Source organism: Triticum dicoccoides, chromosome 4A, assembly GCF_002162155.2.
Source record: "Triticum dicoccoides isolate Atlit2015 ecotype Zavitan chromosome 4A, WEW_v2.0, whole genome shotgun sequence".
Classification (NCBI taxonomy): domain Eukaryota; kingdom Viridiplantae; phylum Streptophyta; class Magnoliopsida; order Poales; family Poaceae; genus Triticum; species Triticum dicoccoides.
In genome coordinates, this window is record NC_041386.1 from 183,883,912 (window position 1) to 183,893,050 (window position 9,139).

Genomic DNA, 9,139 nt, shown 5'->3' on the forward strand with positions numbered 1-9,139 from the left:
GTGATTTTCTTCTTTGCCGATCTCGATTGTGGTTTTTCATCTAAGTACGTGGTGATGAATAATGTAAAATTTTATTAGCTTCGAGGCCATGCTATACATAGTGGTTTAAATAACTTGTGTTTCTTATACTAGCAAGTAATTCAGAATTTGTTTCTGTTTCAATTAGATCCCTGATGTAGACAAGGATTGTGTGGTTGTACATGTCACTCGCTATGAGGCGGATGACCTGAATATATGCACTGGGAAAACAAAGTTTTTAGGCTGTTGGATCCTGGAAGCCATTTGCGCTTATACCAATCAAGAGTTGTATTCCAGCCTCACTGTTGTCAGGCATGTTGTCCAGGGTGTACTGAAGCACAAGAAGTTCAAAGCTACTCCTTCATTTGTGAGGCGTACTGTTCTTGTCAAGCTTACGCAGGAAGATGACGTGGCATGCCTCCACAAACAAGTTTATGAGTGGCAAGGCCACAAGGTTGTCTTCATGAAGGTTCACATGATTGAGCTGTTGCCGAACGTCCTCGATGATGTTCATGGCAAGGTCCATCTTGTGTACAGCCCAAATTAGATCGAGGCATGAAATAGTTGCCCCAGCTAGTGTTTAATAGTAGTTTGGATTGTGTCTAATTATCCGAACCTTGCCTGTTATCGAGCCCTCTGGGGCTAGTACTCTGTTTGAATCCGTCTATGGGAACTGCTGCTACTTTTGTGTGCCCGTGAATCATGTGAGAACCATCATAATTGTTTCCAAAACAGATGCATCCTCACTAGTTTTTTCATGAATATGGCATGGTAAGACATAAGTTGTCACGATTTATCATATGAGCAGTGTGTGTTTTGATGAAATAAAGTACTCGTTCGAGAACTGTGCGCCGACATATACATAAGTACTTGTAAACACTGTTGGTGCTACCCCACTTGTAAGCAGTTGTGCAAAACACGGCACATTGGCTCAGGTCGCTTCAACACTAGGCTATCAACCATCTAACAATCAACAATCTGCTGTCTGACATATAAGCAACTATGTATGTTGTTACAGTGGTTCATGCAGTTAACTGAGGCCACAATGTAAATTCCAAACGTTCACACGCTATTCCAGTGTTCATGTGGAACACTCACATTAAACTCGGCTTCATAAAAAACTTGAAAGCGTAAGTTAAGCAATTTTATACATCTCAATGATTCATAGAACATAACAAACATATACTAGTTCACAGCAAAAGACAAAGTTGTGAGAAGGTTTACAAATCAGGAAAAAACAAGCAAGGCTTCTCTAAGCAAAGGGCCTCCCGGCAAGCTTAAATTTCCTGGAGTTCACTCTGGTTTTTTCTTGTTGCCACCATCCAGGGTTAGGTTCTCTCATTCCAGAATAACCAATTATAATTGTGTTCTCAGCTGGAATACTGAACTAAACCATGTAGTGTACTGACCAGGTGAAATTCTTGTGCATTCCACTAAATTTAAGCACTGCTATTTGCAGAAATAAGCAGACCACAATGTCTCTTGTTCGTGCACCTGTCCAAAAAACTGTCGTGCAGCCGTGCCAGCTAGTCCTCGATCCATGGATGAACTGGTAGAAAGTGCATTCCAGACTAGGGTGCAGTTGTTTTCGCTCGTCCCTACACTGCAATCAGGAAGTAAAATGTACGAATCAACTTCTTTTATATTGCGTTGGTCATTCTACCTAGTAACTACCAATGTAGGAATACCTGGAAAATTGGTGGTTAGACGATGGCAACAAGGGATAGCCATCTCATTTTGCGCAATTCTACTAAAACTGAGGTGTGTGCTTTTGATTGCGCGGATAGAAATGATACGGAGACAGACATCCGATATGGAAACAGACATCCCTGTTTGCGCAAATATGAAATATGGTTATTTAAACAGTGATAGATATTTGCAATGGTGTATGATTAACAGCAGCATCTATTGTGTTATAATTGGCACTAGATTGACAGTATGAAAGTGTCCTTAAGTAAGTAGCATCACATCACATCAACACTGCCACTAGATTAACATGCCGAATAATAGCATTAGTATTACTGTCATGAGAGTAGCACATGGTCAATAAATGTGTAATCAAATTTGTGCAGTTCCACTGGGATGAAGCAATGTTAGCAGTATGTGATTTCAGTGTAACTGCAAAAATACAATTCATGGGGAATGAAGCAAGACGGAAGCATTTCATAAAATGGTGGTGGCATTGCTTCAATTTATCGACGGCACTAGACCATTACTTATAGTGACATTAGGTGGCATTGCTTAATGCTTCATGTGATTTTACATTAACGGTAGCGATATGGGCATAGGGACAGCATGGGCATAAAGTGGTGAGGCAGATGTGGTTGCCGAGAGCAGCAAACACTAAGGCAGCATGTCTGCATTTGTCCCATTTTTTATCTCCTCGGTGACATTTTCCTATGTGAGCACAGGAAATCTAGACCTGCTCATTCTCATTTGCGTTGTCCCCCAACACCCGTCACTTTCTTTCCTTTTTCAACCAAGAGATAGGTCCACTTGCCCCCACCCTTCGCCATCCACCATGCTTTGTTTGTCTTTTCAACCAAGAGACCGGTTGGGTAGCCAATATCTACTACTTTCCCCCGTTTCCTCTTAGAACCAAGTCCTAGATTCATGCTACAATTTTCCCACTTTCTTCCCTGTTTGAACCAACTCTTAGAGTCGACTGTATGAAGTAGCTTTACCTCTAATAATAGTAAAAGTCTAGGTGGCTTTGGAACAGCGGACGGAAGTAGAAAAAGATCCACACGAAGCCAAGTGGGGAGCTAGGGCAGTAGAGCAAGGCAGGTTTCGAAGGAATATATACCTGAGGGTCGTCGGCATGTGGCAAAGACTGCGTTGGGAGGCCTCATCTTGGCTACAATACCGCAAGGAGGAAGAAGGGGTCGGAGGCCCTCCCGAGCCGGCGCTCTCTCAGAGAGAACGGAACGGCCGCCGATCGGGACGTGCGGGCAGCCGTTGGTCTCCCCCCTCGCCGCCGACGATAGCATGAACGATGCACCTACACCCCTGCCCCAGTCGAGGTTGTCCGGCCGGATTTGTGACCAGCCGTGAGCTGAGAGAGAGTGTGGCCACCTATGTCTTGCTTAGATGTGGATAGCATGAGAGAGTGAGTGAGAGGAACCCTAGTAAAGCAAGTGCTAAGGCTCCTGCTTATATATATAGTGGAGTGATTTTGTTGTACCAGCTTCAAAAAATGCGCTCCTATGTGTACCTGCGAGTGGGTGTGAGAGAACTAGTGCGTGCATGCACCGCTTCTCTTCATGAGAGTACAATATACTATGCCCAAAGAGCGTTCGCCACAAGAGTAATAGTATAAGTGTGTGACGTGTGAGCTAAAATAAAATGTGCGGGGCGTCTTTTGTTTTTTTAGAAGTTCTAAGGGTAGGGTGTGAAGATCACATATGTGCGTGACGTCTACCTGCAGAGAGACGGTGGGTGCGAGAAGACTCGAGAGAGTCGTCACTCGTGAGGGTGCGTGTGTGTGAGAGAGAGGGGCACATATCAATGCAATGCATGTGTCCGTAAATCATTATCCGACAAAAGTTCACCACAAGCCTTTTCATGACGAACGTCGTAAGAACCATTAGATCGGCATCCGACAGTATCAGTTTTGCCATGTCATTTAACGGAACAGCCACTCCTCCTACACACAAATCTTCCATGTGAGTGTTAGCAACTGCCATATGCTCCCTCCGTTCCAAAATGCAGTGCATATAGCTTTACTGAAAATTCAAACCTCGCAAACTTTTTACCGAGTTTTCATGTACCAAATTGCACATGTAGAATACCATGTATATATCATTTCATTCATCTTTCAGAGGTAACTATAAAGATGTGGGAGGAGTCTACAAAGAAAGACCATCGTATCACTTGCAGCAATTTCAACCATCCTTTGGTGTGGAGGAATATCATAGGAACACTATATGATATGATTTTTATAGGATTTTTTCCTTTAGAGCCAATTGGTTCATAGGAATAGATTCATATACTCCACATTTCAAAGGAAATAAACATGATATCATTTATATAGCTTTAGAGCCACTTGGTTCATATGAATGGATTCCTATACTCCCATAATTTCAAAGGAAAATAAACATTAGCGTATATTCAATAGAAAATTTCCTATGATATGAACCAAATTACATCTCTTTTCTAATCCCTCCTCATAGGAATTGAGATACATGTCATCTCTAGATTCAATAGAAAAGTTCCTATGATGTGAACCAAATGACATCTTTTTCCAATCCCTACTCACAGGAATTGAGATACTCCATGTCATCTCTTTCCCTACAACTTCCATGTATACATCTTCTATTCCTAAATAGCTAGTACAACCCACTAGTAGCTTTTTTCCAAGACATGCAACTATGGCACAAGAACTATATAGTGTGCGAATAACTTTGAAAGATGGTCGCTGGATGAAGCTAATCCGATGGTGTAGAGATGGCAAATCCGAGCACTACTAGACGTTGGATATCATCAACATTCCACCAGATCTGCCACATGTACAATTTAGAAGACTCCATGGTTGAACTTAAGCATAATGCACAAACCTCAAAACACAAGCACTTCTCCTTTATTCTAGAATCTCCCGTATCATAATTGATTTTTTTTCTAAATGAATTGCCATTATTTGTTTTTTTATTTTATGCTTTCCAATGCACAACCCCATGAATCTTAACATTTTTATAAAACTAATTGATTTTGAATGAGATGAACTATAAGAACTAAACGAACATCTACATCATGCATATATGACTCAAAGCTTTACATGCTACAGTGTGTATTTTTTTCATAATTTGGTTTTGAAATCTCATGTGTTCAATGCATGTGTACCTTACTAGTTTTGAGTAGAGTAGCAAATTTCACGTGCCCCGGGGTATATCAAAATGCAGGGCCCATGCATCATTGCCTTTCGGTCGAACCTACGTCCACAATTTTTTGTACGTACTATATCTCCGTTGGTCCTCAAACCCAAAATGTTGCCTCGTTCCCCTAAAACCAAGCGGTCCACACATATTTAAGGCGTCAACTCGAACTCAATTCCTCTCCCGTTTACTATGACTAGCCCCGCACGCCGTAGTAGTACTCCTACAAACCCTACCGCCGCACGCATCATCAGTTTTCTTCAAGAGGACGAGGGAGAAGCCGATTTGTAGTGGAGGCACTTTCAAAAAAATGATCTGTACTAGAGACCCCTACCCTAGGATGCCCTAGGTAGCCGCCGCACGCATCATTGGTTTTCTCTTTCCTTAATGCTCTTGCGCCCTAGAGTGAAATGATGGTTGCTTCGTCCGTCCAGCTTAATGTGGGAAAGGTGGGGCTTTGTGATTTGACCCCTCATCGCTCATTTTCTACTACTGCGGCGCTATGACTAGGGTGCCTCCAATTCCAACCGCTGCTCCGAACTGTAATTTGGTGCAACGCACGTGGAATAAGACGGTGGATGAGCCACATGTCGGCCAAAGGGGTCTTGTTAAGTGTGTCGCCATTTCATGTGCGGTCTGACCCTGCTTGAGTTGCTACGCCAACACGACAGGTGCAGCCTGCCAATTGGTTTTGCTCCTTGGTGAATCCCGACTATATTGATCTAAAAATATACATACTGAACTACCCACTCCGTCTCGTTTTTTAGGCGTCTCGGTTTATAGGGCGTGCACGTAGTTCTAGGTCATCCATTTGACTAACTAAATATGAGTTACTATGTCATAAAAAGTATATCATTGGATTATTAAGCGGATGTAGTTTCTAAGCATATACTGTTCATCACATATATAGCCAGTTAAATTCTCAACCTAGAATGACGTGCATGCCATGTAAACCGATACGGAGGAAGTATAGTAGTAAAAATGAGGTGATTTTACCGAGCGATCGGCGAGGCAGCATGGCCTGTCATGCGGTCCCACGTGTCATGATGTACCAAGGCGATGCGTGTGTCCCTCTTGAGGTGGAAGCAATACTACGTGGTTTGAGATGATGGTGAACCGAAGTGTGAAATAATGGTTGCTTCGTCTGTCTGGGAAGGTGCGGCATTGTGATTTGACGTCTCATTGCTCATTACTACTACTACTGGGGCGGTACGACTGGGCTGCGTCCCCCCTGCTGTTCTGCACTGTTATTTGGTGCTTGACACATCGACCCGGTTGCTATATGTCCCACATGTTGGCGACAGGAAGTACAGAATTCATGAAAGCGAGCGTCGACGGAGGAGTACAAGACACGGCTTGGGTTTTTGCTGCTTCGTGCGATCCATCGATACAAACTCAGACTAAAAAAGGCGAGGGCGGGTCTTTTCCCGCGTGGCAGGCAGGGGAGTTTGGCATAGTCTGTTCGAGGCAAGGAGGCAGGAAGGGAAACAAGCAAATAAAGGTTGAGCGACTTAGTTTTGGGAAATCTGATTTTACGGAGTACGTACCCACTAGGGTTTATAGGGCTCATCTAAAAAACATTCATTTTTCATATTATAAGTCTCAATTCTACTACTAGTAGTAGTACCATCACATGTTCGATTTCGAGGTGCGTTAGATCACCCGATGCAAGCAGTGTCAAGAGAAAACTCACCAATGCATGTAGAAGTTCATGGAAATTTAGTGGTCATTCATGCATTTGTTCTAATTAATGCCTCGGTAACCATAAATTCTTGAGAAAAACGAGCGTACTAATTACTTGTGCAAACTAGGAGTACGAAATTAATTCGACCACTCACTGTCTACCTTGGTTGGAGAGATTTTGAAATTGAGCCTTAAACTGGAAAGGAGGGAGTAGTAACTTTTGTCTTGATTACTATTTGTGGCCTTGTATAGATGCAAAATGTATTTTTTATAGTGGCATTGTATAAGTAAATGGAGGGAGTACAAAAGGACATATATATTCCAACCAATATGATAATCTCTCTAACCAAGGTAGTAGGGATGAGGAGTAAACAGAGGGACTAGTAAAATTTTCTCCTCGTCCTACGAGCCACCGCGCGCGTGGGTGAGGGAGCGGGCGTAAGGCGTACAGTACTACTACTAGTAAACAAGCTTCACCTCATCCTGCGAGCCACCCCGCCCGTGGGTGGGGGAGACGATGTACTAAGCAAGCTTCTCCTCGTTCTGCGAGTTGACGGGACACATCAAAAGTACTCCAGTGTACAGAGGCTTGCCTCTAAGGTAGGCCCCACATGGTTTGCCTGTTTTTTAACAGAACGCGTCAAGTCGCAATTCGTTTGTTCACCCATGGTAGACGATCCTCCCTCCAACAAGTGGACAACCAGTACACGGTCAAATTACCACATGGGCTGCCTTTTCATACAGAAATGACCTCCACCGTGTACCCGTGCGGGTGTGGTTGGGAAAGAGATGGGAGTACGTGCGCCATGCGTGCACCTCTTCTCTTCATGCACGTCCCCCACCTACGTGGGTGTGTGTGAGGGATACAAACCTAGACAAATGGCTTGTGCGGAATAACTACTCTTCGTAAGCCATTGTAAGAGTGGACAAAATGGTGAAGGGGGGGATATGGGAGCGGCGGAGGTGTGCGGTTATTGGCTGGCGTTTGGCCTCGTTTAAATAGGAGGTTAAATAGATGGCGGACGGCACGAGCTCGGCCGGCGTTGCGTTTAATGTCGGACGTGTGTACAGAGTGGGTTTCTCGGCTTCCACACGGGCGGGTTTCATGGAGGCGTTTGAATGCGGCAAGGAGGCGTGTTCAGCCCGGAGTACAGCGAGTGGCGCCCTCGACTCTGAAGTAGGACACCGCGCCGTTCTTCCACTGACGTGTGGGCTCTTTGGGTACATGGCCTGCATGTCAGTGACCCAACACAGGCAGCGCACAGCAAAGGAACCTTTGGTGGGCCAGGGCGGTCAGAAGCGGGCATTTCATAAACCGATGATTGTTCATTGAGTGTGATGTCATCCTTTTCATGTAGATAAGCCTACTATGTTGATAGCCCGTTCGATACGTTGTGGTTCATAAAGACCGCTACAAACATCAATGTTCTGCTTATCACAGATAAGATTGATTAATACCCGTAACAATCCATGTCCTTAACCAAGGGTGCATGCACGTATAGGTTGAGCGTGTGTCTTGCGTCGTGTGCTATGTGCATGCAAGCGTGCGAGTGTTGCGTGCGTGCAAGGGTACGTTTCAATGTTGCATGCATGTGTGCGTACGTGCGTGTGTTCATGACTGCATGTGTACGTGTCAGTGTTGCACGCCTACATGCGTGCGTGTGTTCGTTACGTGTACGTGTCAGTGTTGCATGCCTGCATGTGTGCGTGTCTTGCGTGTGTGCATGTGTACGTGCGGGGTGAGGCTACACGTCAGTCGGCTGACTTTTTCATCTCTGGTCATTAGATTTTCCAGCCGTTGGATACGAAATCAAGGGCCTGTAGTTTATCATCAAAACTCCACCCCCTTGAGCAGCCAGCCACCACCGGCCGAACCGCCGGCCCCCGCCGCCCACGGCCGTCCCCTGCCGCCACGCCGCCCCAAAACCACTCCCCACCGTCGGTCCACCGCCGCACCGGCCATTCCTCTAGGCCCCCCTGCGCCGAGCTTTTTCTCTGGTGATCCCCACCCCACCACCCAATCAACGCCCCCCCCACCACCGGCGACTGCCAACCAGAGGTCTCACGACTTTGAGTACCCACCGACCACTAATTTATTACCATTTCTATCATACATATACGCGCTGACGGGTGGGCCATATGGTAGTGTGTACTGCTGAATGTGGACCGTTTGACTGGTCAATTGATCGTGCCATCAACAAATTACGGAGTTGTATGGTGAGCCAGTGACCGTATGATCACCCTAAAATGTATTTTATTAACACAGTACAGACTCAAACTACCATTTCTTTCTTTCATATATAGGCTGACAGGTGGGCCCCACGGTTACGCGCCCTGATGGTGCAACACTAGTTGCGCCACGTGGAACGTTTGACTGGTCAATTGATTGTGTCATCAACAAAATACGGAGTTGTACGGGTGAGCCAGTGACCGTATAATCATGACATCTATTTTTTTAACACGGTACAGACGCAAGGGCTCATATATACGCGCAAGCACTCACCGCTATAAGCGCACACACACAGACCCTACCCCTATGAGCACCTTCGAGAGAGTGAGCCAGCATA